At 36.7% G+C, this 25454-nt stretch overlaps 1 pseudogene; it reads left to right on the top strand.

Annotated features, from left to right (window-relative positions):
• Window positions 1–4956: 4956 nt before the first annotated feature.
• Window positions 4957–6701, top strand: LOC143590672 (protein LURP-one-related 10 pseudogene; annotated as a pseudogene).
• Window positions 6702–25454: the final 18753 nt, after the last annotated feature.

Consider the following 25454-nt stretch of genomic DNA (forward strand, 5'->3'; position numbering starts at 1 on the left):
TTAGGATGAGATTGATTGAATCCGCAGTCCTCCTATTTTTAGCCATTTTTGGACCCATCGCGATACGCGATGGGTCACTTGGCAGGCCTATCGCGTACCGCGATATAGGCCTGCTAGTCAGGGTGTAGACCTGCCACGTGGCGACACGTGGTAGGTGCCGATCCACGTGGCGGACGTGTTGCCACGTGGTGACACGTGGCGGCAGGTGTTGCCACCGTGTGCCACGTGACACACGTGTCATTATCTGTCAGACACCCCATCGCGGTACGCGATGGGGGTCTATCTTGACCTGTCGCGTAGCGCAATAGGTCAAGAAAACAGATTTTTCACTTTTAGTCCCTGGAGTTTGGAAAATGGCAGAATTGGTCCCTATACTTTGGAAACTTGACATTTTTGGCCCGAAATTTACGTGATGTTACACTAGGAGAGAAAGGGCCACAAATATCAGTGTGTATGAGTTCTAAAAGTCTTGAACTTCTAATGGCACCTTGCTTATTCTTTTTCGACTTTTTGCCTTTAGTACATTTTACACATTTTTCAAAATCAGAGAACTCAAGATTTGGTAATACTTCATCCTTTACGAGTCTTAACATTCGATCTCTTGAAATTTGGCATAAACGTTGATGTCACAACATGGATGATGTTTACAAATCTTGTTTTCGTTTATTAGAGTTTTCATTCACATTATATGATAACAATGATTTTGAAAATTGATCATCTAGTTCTAACTTATAGAGACTTTCTTCTAGAGAACCAAAACCAATGACATGAGAGTTAAAAGTAATAGTGACTTTGCCATTTCCATGCAAAACATTATAACCGTCATAATCCAACTTTGGTACTGATACTAAATTCTGAGTTATTCTCTGTACATGCAAAGTATCAAAAGTTTAATACAATGACCATTTTTCATTATTAATTTCATGGTACCAACAGTTTCAACATTTAGTTCATCACCATCTCCCACTCTAATTGTCTTTTGGTTTCTTTCCAGCCTCTGGATTGTAAGGAATCCTTGTATAGAGTTAGTTTCATGAACCATAGAACCTAAATCAACCCACCACGTGTTAGTTGGAACATTGATATTAAAGGAATCAAATATCATAAATAGATGGTTACCCTTATTTACTAGCCACTCCTTGAATTTAAGGCAATCTCGTTGTTTGTGCCCTATGTTACGACAGAACCTGCAGCTAAGTTTTTCGGGTGTGGCTTTTGAGCTAGGAGTTGCACTTGTACTAGCTTTATGGACTTTGGAGCTTTCTCCTTTGAAGTTTCCCTAACTATTTAATGGTTTGTTAGTGGTGCCGTGAATAACATCTGGTTTTTCTAACTTCAAACGTTCTTCCTCCTGCACGCACATTGCTATCAACTCACTCATTGACCATTTATCTCTCTGAGTGTTATAGTTAATTTTAAAAGAATCAAAGCATGCTGGAAGAGAGGTCATAATGAAGTGTACTAGAAAACCATCACTGATTTCTATGTCTAAGCTCTTGAGTTTATTAGCCATGTCATTCATCATCATTATGTGTTCACGCACACTACTTACCCCCATTATACTTTAAAGTAAGCATCTTCAGAATTAAGGTGCTCTCATGCACTTTTGAAGATCCTTTGAACTGTTCCTCCACTGAGTCTAGCTAAGTTTTTAGCATTTTCAGAGTCAGGCATTGCTCCCCTGATAGCAACTGAGATGGAATTCTTGATTACCACCAGACACATTCGGTTAGATCTTCCCACCTTCATAATCTTGTTTCTGTTCCGCTGTGCTTTTATTAGTAAGAGTAGCGGGAGCATCATGCCTCAGGCCATAATCGAGATCCAACGTGCCAAGAATAAGTTTGACCGAGTCCCTCCATGAGGCAAAGTTTGCCTCAGTCAGAACTTCAACTCCAAAATTTGGAGTGAAAGTGGATGCTAGATTAATACATGCAAAAGTGGCAGAGTTGGAAGTGAGATAAATAATGGGGTAATCAAAATAAAACAGACATAATTAATACATTGAAGATAAAAATCCATAATAACACCAAAACTATAGGTTAAAATTAAAATTCTATTTAAACATTGGCTTCACGTTGGCTTTGACCAATATCCAAATATTATTAATGAAAAAATAAGGTTCTAATTGAAAGTTGGCTTTGCGTTGGCTATGACCGACGTTCAAGTATTATGAACAAATAATTGTATGGTTCTACTCGAGTGTTGGCATCGCGTTGACTTTGACCACCATTCAAGTATAATGAACATACATAACAAGGAATTCGGCACATAAATACACACACCACTGTTGGGCAGGATTGTATATTTATGCATGTTAGGCCTATATTTTAGCATCCATATCGTCAAACAATTAGCCGTTGGGTTCATTATTTGACAATACACATTAAATAAATTTTATGTTTAACTTACATGAATGACTTTCCATTAGTTCGGTCATTCAAATCATCAAAGCTAATGACTATAAACTTATTTACAAAGGCATGTGAAATTAAATAGTTTCGTCTAAATATCATGTGAAATCATGGTGCATTCGAAATTAAGTGTATATGAAAATTAAGTCATGCCTAATAAAAGCCAAATATGGGCCACACGAGTTAATAAACTCCATCCGAATTTATGAATGAATAATCCAATGTGAAAACGTTAATTAAGATAAAACAATATGGGCCATGTGTATAATGTTAATTAATATGGGCCTAGCTACATAATATTAATTTGGTCCTTATGAAAGAATCATAATGCTCACGGAAGTTAGATCTATGCAAAAGTTAATATGCATGATGTATGCAGTTAATTTAATTGTACGTTGCAGGTCATGGGAAAAAAGAATAATAAAAAAATAAGCCATGTATCAGTTTTTCATGTAGCAGTTATGCAAGTAACTACATTAATTTAATTCACAAAATTTCAATGGACCCGAATGATAAATTAAACGAAAAGACTAACTTTCAATCGATCCAAAGTTTAAGCACCAATAATCCAGTTCCAAATGAAAAACAATCAACCAGCAGTGTTTCGGCAAAGCCCATTTTACTAAATTATTCTAAAGATAAAAAATAAAATGATGATGATGGAATAATAATCGGACATAAAGGAGCCCTTATGAAATTAAATCATGGACAACAATTTTTCAAATAATCCAAAACGGTGAAATACACCAATTCTTACCAACAATTCAAAAGTCTGCTAATCCAGTGACGGTTATTTGAAAATCATCTATGAACTTTTTTTTTAACTATTAAATTATGCGATTATTTTATGATTGAATCGATAATAACCAACATACGCTCTGATACCACACGTTGATTATAACGGTTAGACGTGAGCAATATTAAGAACCTCTAACATGAAAACTCATTCATGAGCATTATATGAATGAATTATTAACCATACTTACTTGTAGGGGTGGTTATCTTTGAAGATGATGAAGTCATTTTACGAATCTTTCTTACTTCCCTTTAGATGCCTTGGTTTTAATAAAGATTGTGCGCATATGAGAAAGCATCTATGGTGTTTTATTATATCTCTATTTATCCGCATACAAGGCATCAAAGGGTACGACCTTTCACACCATGTAATTACATCCATCATGTAACTATCAAATTAATGGTGACTTTTCATGTCATTTGGCTAAGTTCAATGAATGATCTAGAAGACCACAATGAATGATCTAAAAGAACATATATTTCCAACATTGATACCATGCCGAATTGTTATGGTATTGCCAGAATATATTTTCTTTCAAGAATGTGGTATAGTATCAAATACAATTGGAAGAACCAAAACTATAAAAAAACAAACATGTAGCCTATCTAAGGAAATAGGAATAATTTAAAAAAGGAGGTGATTGAGGCGATAATTAGATAGCAAGAATAATTGGATTAAGGAGAAAATATCGTTCTTTATTTTCTACACAGTTAACAATGAGGCAGTCTATGACCTTTAACACCATTACCCCCACGGCCCTGGTTGAAGGTTCTGCCTCGCCTCGGTTATTATTGTTAAGCCAAATATGGGAGGCAGCAAAGGCAACTGCAGCAGGTTGTTGAGACCCATGTAGAGTTTGGTAAAAATTCTGTTAACGATACACAAAGTTCCCACTCAAACATTCAAATCAATTGTTATATTTGGATGAAATTTCTCCTTTATTATTTTCCTTATTTAAGTAAATCTATTCGACAATTGTAGCATTGTAAATCTGTATTTATTCTTGTAATGTAATAGTGAAAAATACGGTTGATTGCTTGTTCATAAATTCTTGGCTTTCGGCTTGAGAAAGCAAGTCTTGAAATGCTGGTGTAGGTTTAGAGGCTCGAATTGTTATAAAGAAAGCTTCAAAAGAGGCACCTAAACTGCACAAAAACCAGCGGGTCGATCTTATCCATTACCGGAGTCTATTTGATTTCCATTGAGTTTGAATGTGTTCATGCTTTAGCTCACAACCTTGAATCCGTACATCCTTGCTTGAAAGCCCACGTGGACCATCAAGTCAGATCATGATTTTGGTTTTCATAACGCTAGTATACAGTTGATCATGGTTCTTGAACTTAAATTATAAAACTAACTCAGAGACAAATAATCATTGGATAACACCTTTTATGAAGCAGAAAAGATATTACATTGGTTTTGAATGATAAATTTACTGACTTAGTCAACATGATAAAAGAAACTGAAAGTCGTTTTCAATTGCTTTCAAGAAATATTAATAAATCATCTGTAAAGGTAAATCTAACATTTTTTTTGTTTCTGTCACATAGACCTTCCTCAAATCGATTATATGTTTTACGTTTTGAAATTGTCCAAACAATACTGTTTTGGCGTTTACCCAACGTGAGAATAGACAAACTTCCTAACCTAGAAGAGCAATCAGTCAACGATGAAATTGTCCAAACAATACCTTAAATCATTCACACCTTAATTATACGACATTAATCCCTGTCACCGTGGTTGACAATGGCGCAACCCTGTCATGAACCTTCGCCTAATCCAGTTTGTGTGATAGGCTCTCAGTTTATTGCACCGGATTCATTTGAACTTATAATTGTCACAAATTCTAGTGGAGATCATTTGATCACAGATGTTAACCACAAAGTCTTGTTTAAGGTAAAGCCATGCAATACAAGCTACCATGAACAGCGCATGCTACTTGATGCTGATGACAAACCCATAGTTTTAATGCGCGAAAAGGTGATTAATTACAATATTCTTTTTCTTCTACACTTAATTTTAGTTGTTTCCAGTTTAGCATGAATCCTTAATGTTACATCTAACATTATATTGTGGTATGATAACAAGTGATGGACCCAGGAATTTTCTGGCTCGCATCAATTCAGGTTGGGTACTTGGGTCTCTAACTTCAAACTTTAGCTGATTATGATCACTAATCAACATTGAGTCTTTATTCCAAGTTCTAAACATGATTGCATTAAATCAAATACATGACCTGCATATAAATAATAAACACTCATAAAATTACTTAACACAAAAATACCATGACATTCAAATATATTATGGATAAGCAAATCAACTAATTAATGCTCAAATCGACTGAGCGACCAAAATTGAGTGCCAGGTTTTTTTTGTGTTCAACTGATAATTGGAACTGAGACTTGACATGGGCGCGCTTAGGGTTAGGGGGGAGATATCACTCGTCCCTCTTGGGTGTCATTTCCCGTTGCAGTACCAAAGAGGGTAGGTCGGGTGGTGTTCCCGCTCACCAAATCTGCCTCCATCCCACTACCTCCCTCCCATAATTTTATCTCCTCTCGTTTGACACCAGCACCCTGATTCCCTGAACCACCATCGCGCTTCCACCTCAACTTACCGCACCATTGTCGCATCCCAACTCGTGTTATTGGCTTTAAAGATTAATATAATGTGGGTTTAAAAAATTGTAATTGGTAAATTGCTGATTGTGAGTTTATTGATTAATAGATTATATATCTGTTAATTTAAATGTAAAAACACTTTGATTATTTATTTTTTAATGAGTAAAAAATCTGCAAGCTATTAAATTAATCTTTTTGGGTGACATTCATCAAAAACAACTTAAAAAATCTTGAGTGTCGGACAACTTTTGATTGTACATATTATACAGAAAAAATGCTTCATGAATTAACCGGCGCCACGTGCATAGGCCAGCACCTTCTAATCACTAATTTTCAGTTCTGGACTGCGCATAGTATATGGAAAGTGTTTAAGGGTGACAGCAATGTTGATTCAGAAATGATTTTCAGCGCAAAAACACCAAAAATCATACAGTCAAAGACAAACGTTCACGTGTTCTTGGGGAACAAAACTCGTAGCAAGGATTGTTGTGATTTCAAAATCACAGGAAGCTGGACAAAGAGAAGTTGCACTATTTATATTGGAGATTCTTCAACAGTCATAGCAAAAGTAAGTGTCATATATTTCACATTGTTTTCAGTTTACGTGGTTAGCACAAACTGATCCAAACCATTGAATGGATTTGGTCTTGATTGTAGATGCAAAAGATCGAACCACCACAGAGTTTTAGATTTGTTAAGGACAAATTCATGGTTAAAATATATCCGTATGTGGATTATGCATTCGTGGTTACACTTATTGCGATTCTTGAAGCTATGAAAAGCGCGGATTCAGTTACCGAAGATGATGTTGATGAAATGATTGGAGGTGTTACATCTATAATTTCAGGTGTTGGTACAATAGTTTCCTAGTTATTCTAAACTCATAACTAGAAAACTTGTGTATAATTAACATCATATTTGTTAATTATAGGATAATTAACATCATATTTATATATAAAGAATAATGATGAATATGAACATCATATTTGGTGTGACGAATTACTCTACAAAATCATAAAACAAATTACTTACCCATGCGAATATCGTAATCGTTGTGATGAATATATCAATACTTAGACTTGAAACCAGACCACCGTCGAACTTTCTTGTAACCGATCCAAACATAAGGACAACCATACGGCGTGAGATATTGTTGTTTCGTAACACACTAAAATTTTGGACTAGTTTTGAAAAAGTAAATGAATTCAGAGCAAACCTTTATTTAATTATTTTAAAATTACGTATAATTAAAAACTCACCCTTTTTTAAAAAGATAATAATATTAAAAGTCGAACATGTAGACTTTCAAAATATATCAGTCAAAATACACAAACAACCACGTCTTGCTAGTAAACCCAGTGTTTTAAAAACCGGTTTAAACCGGATTTCGCATAGCACACCGGTATTTTGAGTCCGGTATATTTGGCCGGTTTGCTAGAACATCGTACCAGCGATTTATGTCTAAAATACCGGTTTTTACCGGTAAGACCGGTTTTAAGTCCGAGGAATTTTTGATATTTGCCGCTCATATTTTTTCAAAGTTACTTTTAACCCAACAATTAACATTCAAACGTGTTAACTTTTGGTCTATTTTTTTAAAATTGAGTGCTTTTATATTACTCTTTTAATTTGGATTATTTTTTTGTTATTGAATCATTTACTTTTGGGTTATTTTTGGATTGAAGTTATATTTATAAGGTAAACTATTGAACCGGTTCAACCGGTTGTGCCATTTTTTAGCTCAATCCAATACAAGTAAAATACTGGTTTTTAAAAGATTGAGTAAACCCACTCATAGGTGATAGCAAGCTATAGATAGAATTCGAGAGACTAGGAAAGTAAAATGGTAGCATTCATTTCTTCTATCCCATAAGATGGAGAGATTGTTCCTACTTAACCCATCTAAAAAAAGTTTCTTTATAATAAAGTTGATTCAAGGAATTGAACAACAAAACAAAAAACTAAAAGTAATAGTAGTAAAATATAGTAGTTATGGGGTGTTTAAAGTCTGATATTCGGACTTCATATGGACCTTTCAGATAGTGGATTTCATTGTCCGAATCTGAAATTTCAGATATCGGAAATTTGATCAGATATTAAATTGGATATTCGAAAATCTGAAAAAAAATTTATTATAAACAAATTTAAAGAACTACTATTAAAAATATTTCGGATATCTGAAATATCCGAAAAATTATTCTAAATATCCAAAAAAGTATCCAAAAATTGTCCTAAATATCCTTGAAATTATCTGAAATATTCGGAAATTTGCCCGAAATATCCGAAAACTATCCAAAATATCCAAAAATTATCCGAATTTTATGAATATTTATTATTTAATAATTAAAAAAATATTTCATATATCCGAACTATGCAAAGTTTTTAAAATCAATATCCGAATCCGAAATTTCAAATGCCCGATATTTCAAATAATTCAGATCCGGATTCGGTTTTTTTTAGCACCCCTAATAGTAGCATATGAAAGAGCTTAGACAAGAAGTGACGAACACCCAGCACTAATACTATTGATACAAAAATAGTATTAACTAGGTTAAAACCCGTGTGATACATGAGTTAATAAAAAAAAGTTAAACAAACATTTCAATTTACAAAATTTGTAATATACATGGAATATAAATAATTATTGAGATATGGTATGATATGGACCACAGCATGTTACGTCAAGTGTAGTGGGCGAATTGTTTGCACGAATGGGACGAATTGGGCGCGAACACCGCCTCCCAGGCGGTGACAATGTGGGGGGTGACAACTATTTGTCGCCTGTTTTGTGTTTCTGTTATATTATATTATATTATATATAGAGAGAGGTATGTTTGATATAAATATATGTGTGTGTATATAATAAGATTTTTTTTGTCAAAAAAATTTCTCTCACATATAAATTTGCCATTAGCCTCCCCAAAATTGATAAAAGCTTTTGTTGGAGCAACAAACTTGCCATTGTTTCATTTTAATTCAGACTCATCTTGTATGGTTTACTATCTTACCCTTTGCCATAAATTGCATTTCTTTATATAGCTATTAATGGCAACAATGATGTTGGCATCCACACCTTTGAGGATTCTCTCATAGATCACAGATCCTCTTTCTTACGTAGGAGGATTCTCGTAGAGAAAACGGATCCACGTTCCTACGTAGCGATAACAACTACAAAATTAGAATTCATTTGAACTAGAATGCTTACCCGCGCTTCGCTGCGCTGGCGTGAAATTGCTGAGTAATAAGCAACATTTTATTATGTATATGTGTAAGCGTACAAAAAAACAACAAACCGCAACGGCCGGGTAAAGATATTATAAGAAGGTGGGTAAGTTCCAATCTCACTACAATTTGATGAGCACTGTTAGTCGAATCCATGCTTGCAGCTTGAAAGCCTTCATAAGCAGCAATGAACCCATGGATAAGTATTTGATTCACCTCATCTTGACCTCATCTCGAATGCTCAAATGATTAATACATACTTTTATCTACAACATTCAAATTCCTCGCATGAGCCTCATGTCATTACATTCAAATAATGGTTGCATAAAAATATTTAGTTAGTTCACTTGAACTACTGATAAAATAGAGTAAAAACCAAAAGTGGTACGTAAATTTGACAATTAAACATAAAGCACATGTAACAAAACCTATAAAACTTTTAATAAAGTCACTAAATTCTTAATTTTTATAAATATTACACAATGGTATTAAGTAAACATGCCTATGTATTTTGTACACTTTTTTTCCTGTATATTTACTCAAAACAAAGATTTTGTATCTTGTTTTTGTAAGTTGCATAGATTGTATTTACCTTTTAACATCTTGTTTGGCAGCTTATCTAAGTCAAAGTATAACCCTAAACTATGTGGACAATAGACTCTTAAAAACAAAATAGAGAAGACAGAATCATTATCACAAAACCTGAATAGTGAGAAAAATCACCGAACCTGAAGAATCCTTGAGTCCAACTGTCAATCAACTCTACATAAAACAAACCTAAAAATACATTAATAATTTGTAAACTAACTAAAAGGTATCCCTTATCCGCTTTCAGATCCGTATTACGAAAAAAAATGCAATTACAACTCGATAACGAAACCTAACTTGTTTGCATATCTCCCCGAACACATTAAGTTGATAGTAGAAAGTAATGCAGACATATTTAAAACGCTACCTACACAAAGTAAGACTATACAAAATACCATAAGTTATAAAATTGGTGTGAACATGTAACGACTCAGATTCATGGCTGCGTTAGGTTATCTATTTCAAGTGACCTCGGACTCATAATCTACAATACCAAATCATTATATCATCTACTGTGACCAAGGAAAATTTCAGATGAGTGGGCACTCATACTCATCGTCATCGAAATTGACATAGAAAACCAAACTCAATGGATCTCAGATGAGTATAAACTCATCATGATCGAAACCCACATAAAACTGAAGTAAATTACAACAATCGATATCAACATCCTCAATTTCCCCCAAATTGGAAAACATAATCTAAACGAAAGTGAATCGCGTACCAACCTACACTCATCGGCTTGGAACTCTCACATGAGCTTTGGCTCAGCATCATCAACCTCTAGCAACAGAAGGAGATCGAACCAACGCAGCCACCATTTAAACCACCCTAAACGGTGGTTCCCGGCAACAACCGTCAAGCGCGGCCGCCATGGAAATCCCGGTCACTCAACCGTTGAACGCAACCGGCGATTCGAACAAACGCATCCACCGTCAATGACAACTCTCGACTGCCGCCGCCACAGGAAACTGCACAATAGCCATTCAACCGGCGAACGCAAAAGCCGGCTAGATGAAGAAAACCAACCGGTGATACACACGAAGAGAAGCACATATGAAATGGAAGGCAAGGGAGTGACTTCTTGAATGGAGTGCAACTGTAACCAACTACACGCAATAATGACTTGTATTGTACGCTTTAGGGCTAGTACAGTAGAATATTGAGAGACAACCGTAACTTCTGAATTAATATATATATATATATATATATATAATTTGTGAACACTAAAACAGAATCAAAATCCTAATCAATAAAAACGTTTATAGAAATCCATTTTATTAGTTTTAAAAGGACTAACAACAGAACATGAAAATAAAATATATAGATAATGATTCTTGGCGAGTTTTGCCTTGAATGGAGGTTGATTCAACTTCCCCTTTGAATTCTCCCAATCGGTTCTCATTCACTTTTTCAAAAGAGGGATTCTCATATCAGATGTATTTAAACCTTATTTATGCAATATTATAATTATATGTGCAACAAATTTCTAATCATCAAGTAGCAACTCATGCTCAGAGTTGGGTAGAATAGATTTTAAAAATACAAAACATTATAGTCATATATATTGACAGCTTAATAAGAAAATGCGTCTATTAAGTTTTGGATTTGAATAATGAATAAACAGCGAACAAAACTAATGTTCAAGAAGCAAATTATACTTAATACATATGATAATACGTCCCACATTTTCAGGTCACCTTCTCTCATTATTGTTTTAAAAAAAATTGAGAGTATCCATGTCTTCATTCCTCTAAATAAATTAATACAAAGATATAACCTATGGGTAACAACTAATACTGGACATAAACTAAGATTGATACTCCAATTCGAACCTAGTGCATCAGAAATCGAAAGTTTGAATTCATATGAGAATCATTTAAGAACAATATTTTGAAAGAAAAATATGTAGTGCTATTGTTGTGCGTCAACATGGGTTGGAAAAAACTTCTTTCCGAACCGCTACTGTCATTGTTCGTACCCAATGTTGGGTGTAGATTTTTTATCCTCAGGAAGAGTTACGATTCAAGGATTCTGAGCTGCCTGTCAACGCTAATATTTCGAGGATGATATTTGACTGATTCAATTGTCCTATATTATTCTTGTTTGTTTTGCAGATAAGAACATGTGGTAAATGTGATTATAAGAACGTGGATTGCAACGGATATTATTTGAACTTCGTCAACACGAACGTGGGCAACTAACGGATCATGGAAGAATTAGTCTAGGGTTTCCGGATTATTCGGGATATCAGTTGTAATCTTTTTCTTATTTAAAAGAGCTGATAGATACGTTTAGGAGACATGTTACACATTTTCTTTACTTAGCTTACTAGCAATCACTGTAATCACTTAAGCACTCGTTATTCTATCAGCTCCACCACTTGTAATCGCCTTTTTGTCATTAATAAAAGTGACGGTGATAGTTTTCACCGTCCGGGGGTTTTTTGTGCCGGAGATCATAATCAAGGGCTTTTTCCCTCGTAATCACATCGATGTGTTCAATCGTTTTATCATCAAGCACTCCACCTCACGCACTAATTTGATCAAAAGTTACGCTGTTAATTTTTGACCAAAACAATTTGGCGCCCACCATGGGGCAAACGGTGCTTTGATCATTATTCACTCTCAAACTAAACTCTACTTTCAATACCTACAACATGTCTTCCCAACCAAAGATTGTTTCCTCTTCTGTCGCGACTTCAGATTCCTCGGTGAGGCCGCCTATGCCTCCTCCTGCTGCTGGTGGTATCCCGAAGAAACCTGACAACGTTCAGAAGAAACCTGCTACTCCTGTGTTCTCAGGTACGAGGCCATCTCCCCATGATCCCATCATGGTGTCCAACAACGACCTTCTGTCTCTGTACAGACGGTTACAGGAACGGATGGATCGCCAGAACAAGACCAACCATATGCTCGTGAGGGAACTGGAAGATTTCAAGAAAGCCAAGAAGCCGACCGAAGAATTAACACCACTAGTCCCAAGATCTCTGGATTTCACTCCTCCAGGATCTTCAGGATTGGTGCATCTAGAGCCGACCATGGCGTACAACTCTAGATCCTCATCTTTCCCGCATTTAAGGTCTGCGGGATTGCACTTATCTGGATCTCAAGGATACCCGTATGCGTCCTTTGCTGGGCCTCTTCAACATGCAGGATCCTCGGGATTGTCACAGCTGGGACGACCCTCCGGATTGTTCCAACAATCTGGATCCTCATGATTGTTCCATCAGACGGGGTCCTCAGCTCCTTATCAACAAGCGGCATCCTCAGGATTATCGCAAGGGTCTGGATCCTCAGGATTGTTCTATCAGGCTGGATCCACAGGTCCTTATCAGTAGACGGCATCCTCGGGATTAGCTCAAGCTCAGCACCTTTCAGGATCCTCTGATGTGCACCAGGGAGACTTTATCCCGATGCAGGCTAACACTCCAACTGCTCTGTTTACCACCCCTGGAAATACTATGTTTGGGAATACAAGCTACAACGCCCAGACTGTTCCTCGGAATATTAATCAGGGTAACTCTTTCAATACAATTCCATTTAATGCTAATCAAGGATTTTTGCAGGATGCAGGCATAAGTTCAAGTTTAGCCTGAGAATTACAGAAGCTTAAGGACATGATATCGAATGTCCCCAGCGTAATTGGGCCCATAGCTGAAGTTCCTACTGATAGTAACAGAATATCCCGATTTGTGCCATCAATTAGTGATGTACAGATCCCAAAATGGTTTCATACCCCAAATATGAAACTATATGATTGTTCAACGGATCCTAAGGAACACGTCGCACAATATAGAGAACGTATGGAGATCAATCCAATCCCTATGGAAATCAAGAAAGCATGTCTTTGCAAAGGGTTTGGGTCTACCTTGACCGGAGCAGCCATGAAATGGCTACTGAGTATTCCTCCTAACACTATCACTTCTTTTTCTCATTTAGTCAACATGTTTAATAACCAGTTTTCTTGCAGTAGAACTTTTGAGAAAATGACAGGTGATCTTTATAGGGTTACCCAGAATCCTGGGGAATCCTTGAGAGATTTTATTACCAGGTTTAGTAAGGAGTCGCTGGAAATTCCAAATCTAAACCCAGCTTCAGCAGTGGAAGCTCTCAAGTTGGGGTTAGAAAAGGGCTCATCTTTCTATGATGATCTCGTTATGACTCCATGCAGGTCATTAGATGAAGCAAGAAGCAGAACTATGAGGTTTATCAGGCTAGAAGACGGCAAAAAAAACTTTAAAAAGGTCGACATCCTGAAGTTTGATCAGACGAACAGGAAAGCCGAATCCCCGGGAAAATCATATCGATCAAAGCCTTACTATAAGCCTGATAACCCCAGGATTAATGCAGTAGATGATGAAGATAATGAAGAATATCCTAAGGTCTCTGAATATTGTTTTTCTGTTGATATTGGTGGATTAATGTGTGCCATACAGGATTTAGGTGAGAAAGCCACGTGGCCAAGGAAAACAGAATGACAAGGAGCCTGGAAAGACAAATCGAAATGGTGTGCCTTCCACAAAGACTTTGGGCACTTGACTGATGATTGCATAGAGCACTCAGAAGAGAGATCAGCTATCTTCTCAGCAAGGGAAACTTAAAAGAGCTGCTTGGCAAGAAAAAGGGAAGAGAGCAGGATCCCGAGAAAGTTCCTGAAAAGCCGACTCCTCCACCAACGGATGCAAAAACAATCATGTTCATATCCGGAGGATCTGACATCTGTGGAACTTCTTATTCTGCTGCAAAGAGAAATGCTGACTAAAGAAAGTTAAAGATGGCTGACAGACCAACAAAGACATCCGTTCTCACTCAAGAGAGCATCATATCCTTCGATCAAAGTGATAGAATCGATGTTCAGGATCCTTACCATGATAGTTTGGTAATAACTTTATATGTAGCTAACCATTATGTGCGCAAGATCCTCATAGATGGCGGAAGCTCTGTCAACATTATTCAATTAGACGTGCTAAAAAATATGAATATTACTGAAGATGAGATAATCCCCAGTTCCTTAGTATTGGTTGGATTCAGTGGAGAGACTAAGAACACTATTGGGGAAATCAAGCTCCCAATGTATGTCGAAGGGGTAAATAAAATGCAAAAATTTTGTGTTATTGACTGTTTTTCTTGTTGCAATATTATCTTAGGCATGCCCTGGATACATGACATGAAAGCAGTACCCTCCACTTATCACCAATGCGTGAAACTCCCAAGTTCGTGGGGAGTTATCAAAATCATCAGTGACCAACAAGACGCAAAGAACTGCTACACCTCTACCATGAAGTGTACTGCCAAACCCCAGCAGGCGTAGCAATTACAGAAGCCAGCACGAGACGTAATGGAGGCCAGGGAAAAAGAAATTAAAGAAGCACCTCTTTATCCCGAGGATCCCAAAGTCAAGGTGCTGATTGGAACAAGTATTCCTAAAGATATTGAGTCAAGACTGCTCGGTTTCCTTAAGATGAGGCTGTCAACATTTGCATGGAAACATGAAGATATGACAGGTATTTCCAAAGATATTATAACACATAAACTTGGAATTGATAATTCTTTCAGGCCAATCCATCAAAAAAGAAGAAAGTTTGCACCTGAAAGAAACATAATTATTCAAGAAGAAGTAGAAAGACTCTTGAAAGCAAAAATGATTAGGGAAGTTCAATATCCCCGATGGTTAGCAAATGTGGTGGTTGTACAGAAGAAGAATGGCAAATGGAGAGTCTGTGTAGATTTCACAGACTTGAATAAGGCCTGTCCTAAAGATCCATTCCCTCTACCACATATCGATTCGATGGTAGACGCTACAGCTGGCCACGATATGCTGACATTCATGGATGCATCCTCAGGATTTCAGCAAATCCAGATGGAGCCCTCAGATCAAGAAGACACAACCTTCATGACTCCCACAGGTATTTATTGTTATATTGCTATGCCCTTTGGACTTAGAAATGCAGGTGCAACCTATCAGAGGTTAGTTAACATGATGTTCAAAGAGAAACTGGGGGACACGATGGAGGTCTATATTGATGATATGGTGGTGAAGTCCAATAAAGCTGAGAATCACCTCCAAGATCTCAAGACCGCATTTGATATCCTCGACAAATACAACATGAAGCTGAATCCTTCAAAATGCCATTTCGGAGTAAAGGATGGTAAATTCCTGGGGTACATGGTCACCAAAAGAGGGATAGAGGCAAGTCCGGAGCAGATACAAGCTATCCTGAATCTGAAATCCCCAGCATCAGTCAAGGATGTTCAAAGGCTAATCGGCAGGATAGCGGCGCTCAACAGATTCATATCCAAATGCTCAGAAAAGTGCAGAGAATTTTATGATATCCTTAGAAAAAACAAAAGGTTCGAGTGGACCAGTAATCATGAGGAAGCTTTAGCATCCTTAAAAGCTTATCTTTCTTCTGCTCCTCTACTGGTAAAACCCAAGGAAGGTATCCCAATCTCTATATCTAGCGGTATCAAATAATGTTGTAAGTGCAGTTTTGGCTAAGGATATCGAAGGTCAACAACATCCTATATATTATGTAAGTAAAAGTCTTTTGGATGCTGAAACCAGGTATTCTTATCTTGAGAAATTAATTTTAGCACTTATTATGGCATCTACTAAACTTAGACACTATTTTGAAACTCACTCTATATGTGTTAAAACTAATTATCCTATTAATTCGGTTTTGAGAAAACCAGAAATGTCAGGTAGAATGGCAAAATGGGCGGTGAAGCTAAGTGCATATGATATAACATATGAACCTAGAACTGTCATCAAATCCCAGGCATTAACAGACTTTGTGGCTGATTTCACCAGTGAACTTAAAGAAAAGGCAGACTTGGAAGTCCAACAACTTGAAGAAACCAAAGATAAGTGGACTCTATACACTGATGGTGTTTCAAATGTTAGAGGAACAGTTCTCGGGATTCTGCTGAAATCGCCACAGGGGGGACATTATACCTCAATCCATATCCTGCGGATTTCAAGCCACAAATAATGAGGCAGAATATGAAGCTTTGATAGCAGGATTACAACTAGCAATCGACATGAAAATCAGGTTTATTCAAGTACATGTTGATTCATTATTATTAACTAATCATTTTAATGGTTCATATACTGTTAGAGGAGAAAAACTAATGAAATATCTAGAGCTAGTCAAAAAACTAGTAAAGTGTTTCGAAATGTTTGATATTTCACAGGTTCCTAGAGAAGATAATGTTGAAGCAGACGCCCTAGCATATTTAGCTTCATCCTTCAGGATACCGGAAGGTGTCAAGATCCCAATCATACATATCCTGAGCCCAGCAATAGAAGAGCAAGGTGTCAATGAAATATCAAAAGACAATGAAGATATGGGAGTCAAGAATCCTGAGGATAATGAAAATTCTTGGATTATCCTGATCAGAAGATATATTCAGGATGGAGTTATCCCAAAGGATGAAAAGTCAAGAGCTTTTCTTACAAAGGTAATCCCATATACTATAATAAAAGATATATTATACAAAAAATCTCTTGTAGGACCATATCTTAGGTGTTTGGAAAAGGAAGTTCTTCAGGATATCCATGATGGAGATTGTGGGAATCACACTGGGGGCATAGCACTATTCTCCAAAATCCTGAGAACGGGATACTTCTGGCCGACGATGAAGAGGGATGCTATGAATTATTCTCATAAATGTGATGCATGCCAGAGACATAGCAACATTTTGCACCAGCCAGCAAAACCATTATATCCTATTATATCCCATTGGCCTTTCATGAAGTGGGGAATGGATATCTTGGGGAAACTACCAAGAGCTCCAGGAGGAAAAGTCTTTATGTTGGCGATGACAGATTATTTCTTGAAGTGGATCGAAGCGGAAGCCTTTGTTCAAGTCAGAGAGAAAGAAGTTATCTCATTCATCAAGCGCAATATCCTGACAAGATTTGGGATCCCAGCAGAGATAGTGTGCGAAAATGGATCGCAATTTATCGGAAAGAGAACAACTAACTTCTGTGCCAGTTGGGGAATCAAGATGATCACGTCAACACCTGTCCATCCTCAGGCTAATGGACAAGCCGAATCAAGCAACAAAATCATTATCAATAACCTGAAGAAAAAGTTGGGGTCTAAGAAAGGAAAGTGGGCCGAGGAACTACCTTTTGTTCTTTGGGCGGATAGAACCACTTCGAAGAATGCTACTGGTCAGACTCCTTTCTCATTAGTATTTGGAGCTGAAGTAGTTATCCCTACAGAAATGGTCATCTCAATAGCCAGAGTCGGTCATCAAATCCCGAAGATAATACTCAAAGTCTACTTGAAGATCTAGATGCGGTCACTACAACAAAAACGGCTTTTTAGTACGCACAAAAGCGTCATAAAAAGCTATTTTATAGGACATTTCATTTAATAGGACCAACGAGAAAAGCGTTTCATGTAAAGGGGTCGTAATAAGTCTCGGAACTCAAAAAGCGTCCTGATATCCCAAATAAGATTATGAAACAAATTTTATGGTCGCATAAAATATCCATTAACAACTCAAAAAACGTCCCAATAAAAACATATTATGACACTTTTACAATGTTTTAACATGTGCTTACCCCCTTTAATCTTTTGATACACATACAAGTGTCCTTAAAAATTAATTTTTAAGACCCTTATGATGTAACATTATAGGTACTTTAGTACCAAGAAAAAAAGTCTTGATATCCCAAACAAGATTATGAAACCAATTTTATGGTCGCATAATATATTCATTAACAACCCAAAAAGCGTCCCAATAAAAACATATTATGACACTTTTACAATGTTTTGACATGTGCTTACCTAATTGTAAACTTTTGACACACATACAAGTGTCCTTAAAAATTAATTTATAGGACCCTTATGATGGAACATTATAGTACCAAGAAAAGGGTCCTAATATCCCAAACAAGATTATCAAACTAAATTTTATGGTCACATAATATGTCTATGAACAACTTAAACGTCCTAAAAAACGTATTATTGCACTTTTACAATGTTCTAACGTTTAATAGGACAAAAATTCAAAGTCCTAAGAAATCATATTATACAACCCTTTTTTAAACGTCCACACACACAATTTTACGATACGTTTATGGATATCTAAATATTGAAAGAAATAAAACTTCATTATATTAAATAAGCTTGTTCATAATGAAAACACTAAACATAAATAAGTTATAACATTTATCAAACATAAACTCTTGTAACATATTAACAAAAAAATTGAAAGCAATAAAAGAAACAAGCACCATAAAATCCTGAGTCATCATGCGTCCTCAATCCTCACGGACTACCTACAAATAAACCATCCATGTATAAGCGTTAAGTTACATGTTATTAAAATTATTCGTATCATAAGTTTAACAAATACATACCGAGATGAATGGACAAGGACCTGCGATGGATGCACCAATACAATCTCGAATTGTTGAAAATAACCCATATGGTCTCACCAGCATTTCATCTATTTTTATCGGTACTTGAACATTTACCTCACAACATTTTGGTCCAATCTCTGTACCACCAATTAGCTCATTTGGGTCCAGGATCTTCACCCATCCTCTTGCTACAGGCTCAATAGAGTTTAGAATGCTTTTGAGGAAAACTTCATCTCCGACCTAGATTTTAGTTTTTGAAAAAACAGTTATATATTAAACTCGAGTCATTATAGGGTAAAAATCATTTTATAAAAAGAAGGTTTTACAGTAGCAGGCTAACATTTTGTAGAAAAATAATCTGAAAAAAAAACATCAATAAACATTGTTGTTCTCTAGTGTAGCCTAATGTAACGTTATTTAATCACCAACTTACAATCAATTTTTGGGTGAGTCTATAAGCTAAAGATTTACCTCTATTTCGCAGCTTCTACATATCCTAAGTCTAACAAGGTATCCAAATTATACACTAATCCTCTTTTTGACCATGTATTTTGTGCAAAATATAGTGACGTGCCTATTGTTTTATAGCATATTTATGATGAAGTACAAAAGATAACTTACAAAATATGGAACACTAAAGATTTATATCGAAAAATACCCGTAAACGTGGAGGTCCACTGGTTACAATGGGGAAAGATGACGATGTAACAGGTGGAACACTAGAACCAACCTTCGACTCTTTCATCTCGGACACCTGGGCTTCTAACTGGACCACGGTACTAGTAAGTTCTTCACATTTAGACTTCAGTCGGATGTTTTCTCTACGACATGCTGAAAGATTTGGTATTACACCTCAAATATCATAACCACGAACATGTAGACCATACATGACTGCATCACCATTTCGATCTTTACTCATTACCTTAGAAAAAACATCATCTGGTCTAGGATTATCGAACCCTCGGGAAGATTAGAACTAAGTTGTTGCATTTGTGTATGTATTAGATATAATAACAAAAATAAGATATGTATTTTTAACACCATCAAGAACGCATAGAAAAGATATGTATATGAATACATAAGCATATTACTTACAATTGCATTTGCAGCTTCCTCATTTTTTGTAGTTCCATGTTTAGAGAAGCATGCACGAAACATTTCCAATTGACTTGGATCTTGTCCCATAGATGTCTGTTTGAACAAAAATAAAATGAGTATTAACAACGGATATCGACATGCTACGTGCATTAACAATTGCACCATCTTATACAATTCACCTTTAGCTCTTCACGGACTCGAGCATTACTTTTTTACCCGTTACCTGCACCATCTTCTTCTTTGCCCAACTTACCTTGTTTTTTTCACTTAACGTCTTCAGTAGGAAACTAAAATATTAGAATGGAAAATACACTAATGTTATTTTTAGTGGAAGGCTATTTCATACCTTAGACTTTTCTTTATTCAAATACTTCACTATTCATGTTAATTAATTTGTTAAAAGATTATCTGACAAGAAACAATAAAGAAACATCAATTATTAAACAACAATTAAAACCCTAATCGATTTCAACAGATGAAACTACATAAAAAAAGTCCTAATTGAAAAAAAAATATCTTTTACACAAAACAATTACAAATCGGCAATTGAATGGACATAGTTTAATACCTAGAATATGAAAATAAATGGATCTTCAATGAAGTTGAGAGAGATCAGAACCTATCGCCGCCGCGTAGAGAAACCCTAGGAGGGCATCTGACATATATGCAGTCTCTAATAAATGCATATGTTAAACCATTTTGATTGATAAAATATATTATAGACTCAAAATTAAGAGTTTTTGAAACAAACCATACTGGGATGAGATTTGAAATAAACTGCATATGTTATAACTTATATTCTTTATTCTTGTATGGCCAAATATATACTATATTATATTACTATTCGTGTTTCTTAAATAAGAAATACAAAAGTATATCACGGATATTATTATTAAGGCAGGGTTTATATTTTTTCAATGAATATATGTACCCATAGTTGTTTAGTACTTGTATCCATACCCGTACTGTACTTAATTATTTTGTATGGTAAATGATGTTTTTCAAACAAAATTATGGTTAGCTAGTATAAGCGATAAGATAAAAGAGGGGAGATTTGTTGGTGCATGATGTCAGTAGTTCAGTGTCTAGTGTCTGTAATCGCGTTTGTAATGTTTTATGTTTTGTATAAGCGAAGTTGCTAACAAGTTCGCTGATATGGGCGAACTTGTTAGACAAGCGAAGTTAGTGACAACTTCGCCTGAACATGCCAGGCGAAGTTGTCGTGATTATATAAGCTATATGTTACGGCTTATTTGTAATTAATCATTCATTTAGTTTTCGTGTATTCGAGTCAGAGAGAGTCTATAATCAAGTGATCTTCGTATCACGTGTTTAAGGTTGGTATACAACGTGTTTGATTATCGTGTGTTAATCGTATTGTTTTCTATACTCGTAACGTCTTACGTAGGGATTCCGCACCTGCGTAGTACGTGATATCTCGTGTAGATCCGGCTGGGAACCTACATTTGGTATCAGAGCTTTTGCTCGATTGTATGGTTTGGGATTATCACGCGGGTATAGAAATCGTTCCGTTCGACTATTCGCGGGACGAGTTTTCTGAGTTTTTGTGTCATACTCATCTCCTACAAGCTTAAACAACCCGTAACACCTTCACAAACCTCGAAAAACCCAGAAATCTAATCTGTAGAAACTTTGTGTTCATCATGCGAAGTTGCCGTCACTGTTACTAGGGTTTCGGCGAAGATATAAGGTTAAGCGAAGTTATCTACAACTTCGCCTACCTCTTCAAGTTCGCTTACCTCAAGCGAAGTTACCCACAACTTCGCCTACCTCCCAAGTTCGCTCAACTTAAGCGAAGTTATTCTCAACTTCGCCAATCCGGCGAATTTAAGAAAGTGAGCGACGTTACAAATTCACGCGAAGTTAAGCTTTAAGAGAAGTTATCCACAACTTCGCCTACTGTGCTGTTTGAAAATAAAATTTTTGATTTTCGGATTTCTTTGAGTTTTGAGAAAGATGTCTTCGATAAACATTAGCGAATTAGTAAAGATGGAAGTAGAAGCAGGTTCGGCTACAAAAGCACCCAAGATGCTTAAGAAAACTGATTATGTAGCGTGGAAAGATCGTTTTGAACAATATGTCAAGTATCAAGATGCCAAGATGTGGGTATGTATACAAGATGGTTACATTCCACCTACTACTGAGTATGAAGGTCGTGATCAGATCAAGAAGTACAAAGAAATGGAAGATGAAGAGAAGAAGATGTATGAAGCCGAAAGCAAAGCTCATGCAGCAATTACAATGGCTCTTCCACAAGAGATTTTGCACACCTTCAGAAAGTATAAGACTGCTAGAGAGCTTTGGGAAGCTCTTGAAAACCGTTTTGAGGGCAATGTGGGAATTCGTGCTTCAAAGATTAAACTTCTAAAAACCCAATTCTCGGTCTTCAAGTATCTGAAAAACGAATCACTTGATGATATCATCACCAGATATTATCATCTGATGACTGAACTCAGCAACTATTCAATCGCATAAAAAGAAGATGAGATTGTTGAGAAGCTTCTTGATTCTCTCCCACCAAAATGGGAGATGTATACAGTGTTGATGAGAGAAGATAAAGACTTTGCTGACTATGACCTTGAGACAGCAGTTAACAAGCTAAGAACGTTTGAACTGAACATGGTACGAAAGGAGACACCTACCGATCAGGTTCAAGATCCGGGTATGTATGGTGCAAAGGTTAGCTCTGGATCAAGTTCGAAAACGGAATCATCTGCTTATTACTCTAAGGGAGAGTCAGGCGCGAGCTCAACACTTGAGGGACACGTATCTCTCAACATGAACGGTGATGTGTGCTATGTAGCTGGAGGGTCAAATGCTTCTCAACCTCAAGCAAACAAGAGTAGTTATTCCCCAAGTGTTTCAAACAACAACTACTCGAAGATGCCCATGAGTGTCAAATCTGCTGAACAGCAGTTTGCTCTCTATGCATCTTTTATTGCTTCTTATGAGAACTACATTCAGGGTAAGATCGTTGATCCTGCAGTTTTGGATGAAGACTATGACCAGATCGATGCTGATGATTTGGAGGAGATGGATCTGCAGTGGCAGATGGATATGATAGTGAGAAGGGTAAAGAGGTTCATGAAGAAGACTGGCAGGAAGTTTGTCGGTGAGAGGCCAGGGTTTGATAAGACGAAGGTTCGCTGCTACAACTGTCAGCAGAATGGCCACTTTGCAAAAGAATGCAAGAATGAACGTGCAGAACGCAGTCAGAACAGATCTACACAGCAAAGTGGTAGTGGTAATGACTATAGAGCCATGATTTCCAGACAGAACGAAGAGTACAACTGGAATCTGCATGTTGAAGAAGTATTTGAACAGGCCAACTTGGCAAACATCGAAAATGCAGATAGTGAGAAGGGAACTGGCGAAGATGAAGCGTACATGGCAGATGTAGCAGACCAGCTCTCCGAGGTAAGTACCGAACTTCCTTGTACTAAGTGTGAACATCTGTCTAAACAACTGACAACTCTAACTGATCAGTTTGTTAGTTTTGATGCGCAATATAAAACTTTAAAAGAAGATCATCATTTCACTAAAGCTAGAGAAAATAGTTACAAAGTAAAAATTAAAGCTAGTGAAACAGATATTAAAAGTCTTAAAGCAAAGCTTGCTGAAAAAATTAACATGATTGATCTTAGCTATGAGGTTCTAGAAGAAAAAACCAAACTAATAGCTGAAAGAGAAAAACAGATTGCTGATCACCAGGTAAAAGTGAAGGAACTTAGCAGGAAACTGGAGCAATTCAGAAATTCCTCTGCTATACTTGATCACCTCGTTAGTGATCAAGGTTCCCCAAAAAGGGGAGGAATTGGTTATCATGAAGTTCCACCACCTTTCAATCATAACTACACTTATAACCCTAGTAATCAGAAATCTGTCGATGTTGACTATGGTCAGACAGTTCCAGTTCCAGTTACTACTAAAGAACAAGAAGTTAGTAAGCCTGTCGCAAGTGTTAAGATTTCTGCTCCGAGTCCTGTCTCATCTAACTCGGACAAATCCTCTGAGTCGAGTGAGACAAATCAAGAGGAAGTGTTACCAAAGAGTGGAGAGAAAAAGAAAACATCTGAAAAGAAGTCTCCACTAAACCCGTATGTCCCACCATATGTGAGACAAACGGGCAGTAATACAGCCTCAACATCTAAGACAACTTTTGATAAGAAAGTTGAAAACAGGTGTTGTTTTAGATGTAATCAACAAGGACATCTTGTTGCTGATTGCCCTCTGAAGCAAAAATTCAAAGGTGTGAGGCCTTTAAAATCTGAGAAAAGAGCTAACAGTAATCAATTTAATGATAAAACTGAAAACCCATCGAATTTCAGAAAATGGACTAATCCAGGTTTTCAAATAAATAGATCTCAGTTTTTCACTGGTAACACCCAAACCATATCTAATAATTCATTTAATTCAAGACGGTTTGGATGGCCTCATAGACAATCCACAAGAAGGTATCCTGTTAGGACTCACAGAAATGATTATAATACTAACTTTGGACAGCCAAGGTACGGGATGTATCGACCCAAGACCAAGAGGTCTTGGGTCCCAAGATTCTAATAATCTGCTTTAATCGTGCAGGAACAGTTGAACAGGGCTGCCAACAATCAATGGGTTGTGGATAGCGGCTGTTCCCGGCACATGACGGGTAACAAGAAATTGTTACAAGACTGGAAACCTGTTCAAGGTGGTAGAGTGAGTTTCGCAGGAGAGAGCGGTGGAAAGATCACAGGAATTGGGACTGTGACTAACGGGAAGATGACGCTAGAGAAAGTTAACTTTGTTGAAGAACTGAAGCACAATCTGCTGAGTGTTTCGCAGATATGTGACAAAGATTATACCGTGCATTTCATGAAGAATGAGGCGATAGTGCTGTATCCTGGTTTCAAGATACCAGAGGACTGGATTGTTATGAAGGCTCCAAGAGTGAAGAATACGTATATCATGGATATGAGGTCTACTGAAATGGCCACTGAAGAATCGTGTCTTTTGTCGAAAGCGACTGAATCAGAGTCCGAATTATGGCATAGGAGAATGGGGCACATTCATCATCGTAAGATGAACTACCTTGTCAAAAATGGGCTTGTGTTGGGGGTTCCCTTGAAGAATTTCAACTTCGAAGACAAATGCTTATCATGTAAGAAGGGAAAGCAACACAAGAAATCTCATCTCACCAAGAAGGTCAATTCAATTATCAGTACCCTAGAATTACTTCACATGGATCTCTTCGGTCCCGTGAATGTAAAAAGTCTAGGAGGAACATCGTACTGCTTGGTGATTACTGATGATTTTTCTCGATACTCGTGGGTATAT

The sequence above is a fragment of the Bidens hawaiensis genome, unplaced genomic scaffold (assembly GCF_021521415.1).
Source record: "Bidens hawaiensis isolate Kalapana, Puna unplaced genomic scaffold, B.hawaiensis_p1.1 tig00038717_1, whole genome shotgun sequence".
Taxonomy (NCBI): domain Eukaryota; kingdom Viridiplantae; phylum Streptophyta; class Magnoliopsida; order Asterales; family Asteraceae; genus Bidens; species Bidens hawaiensis.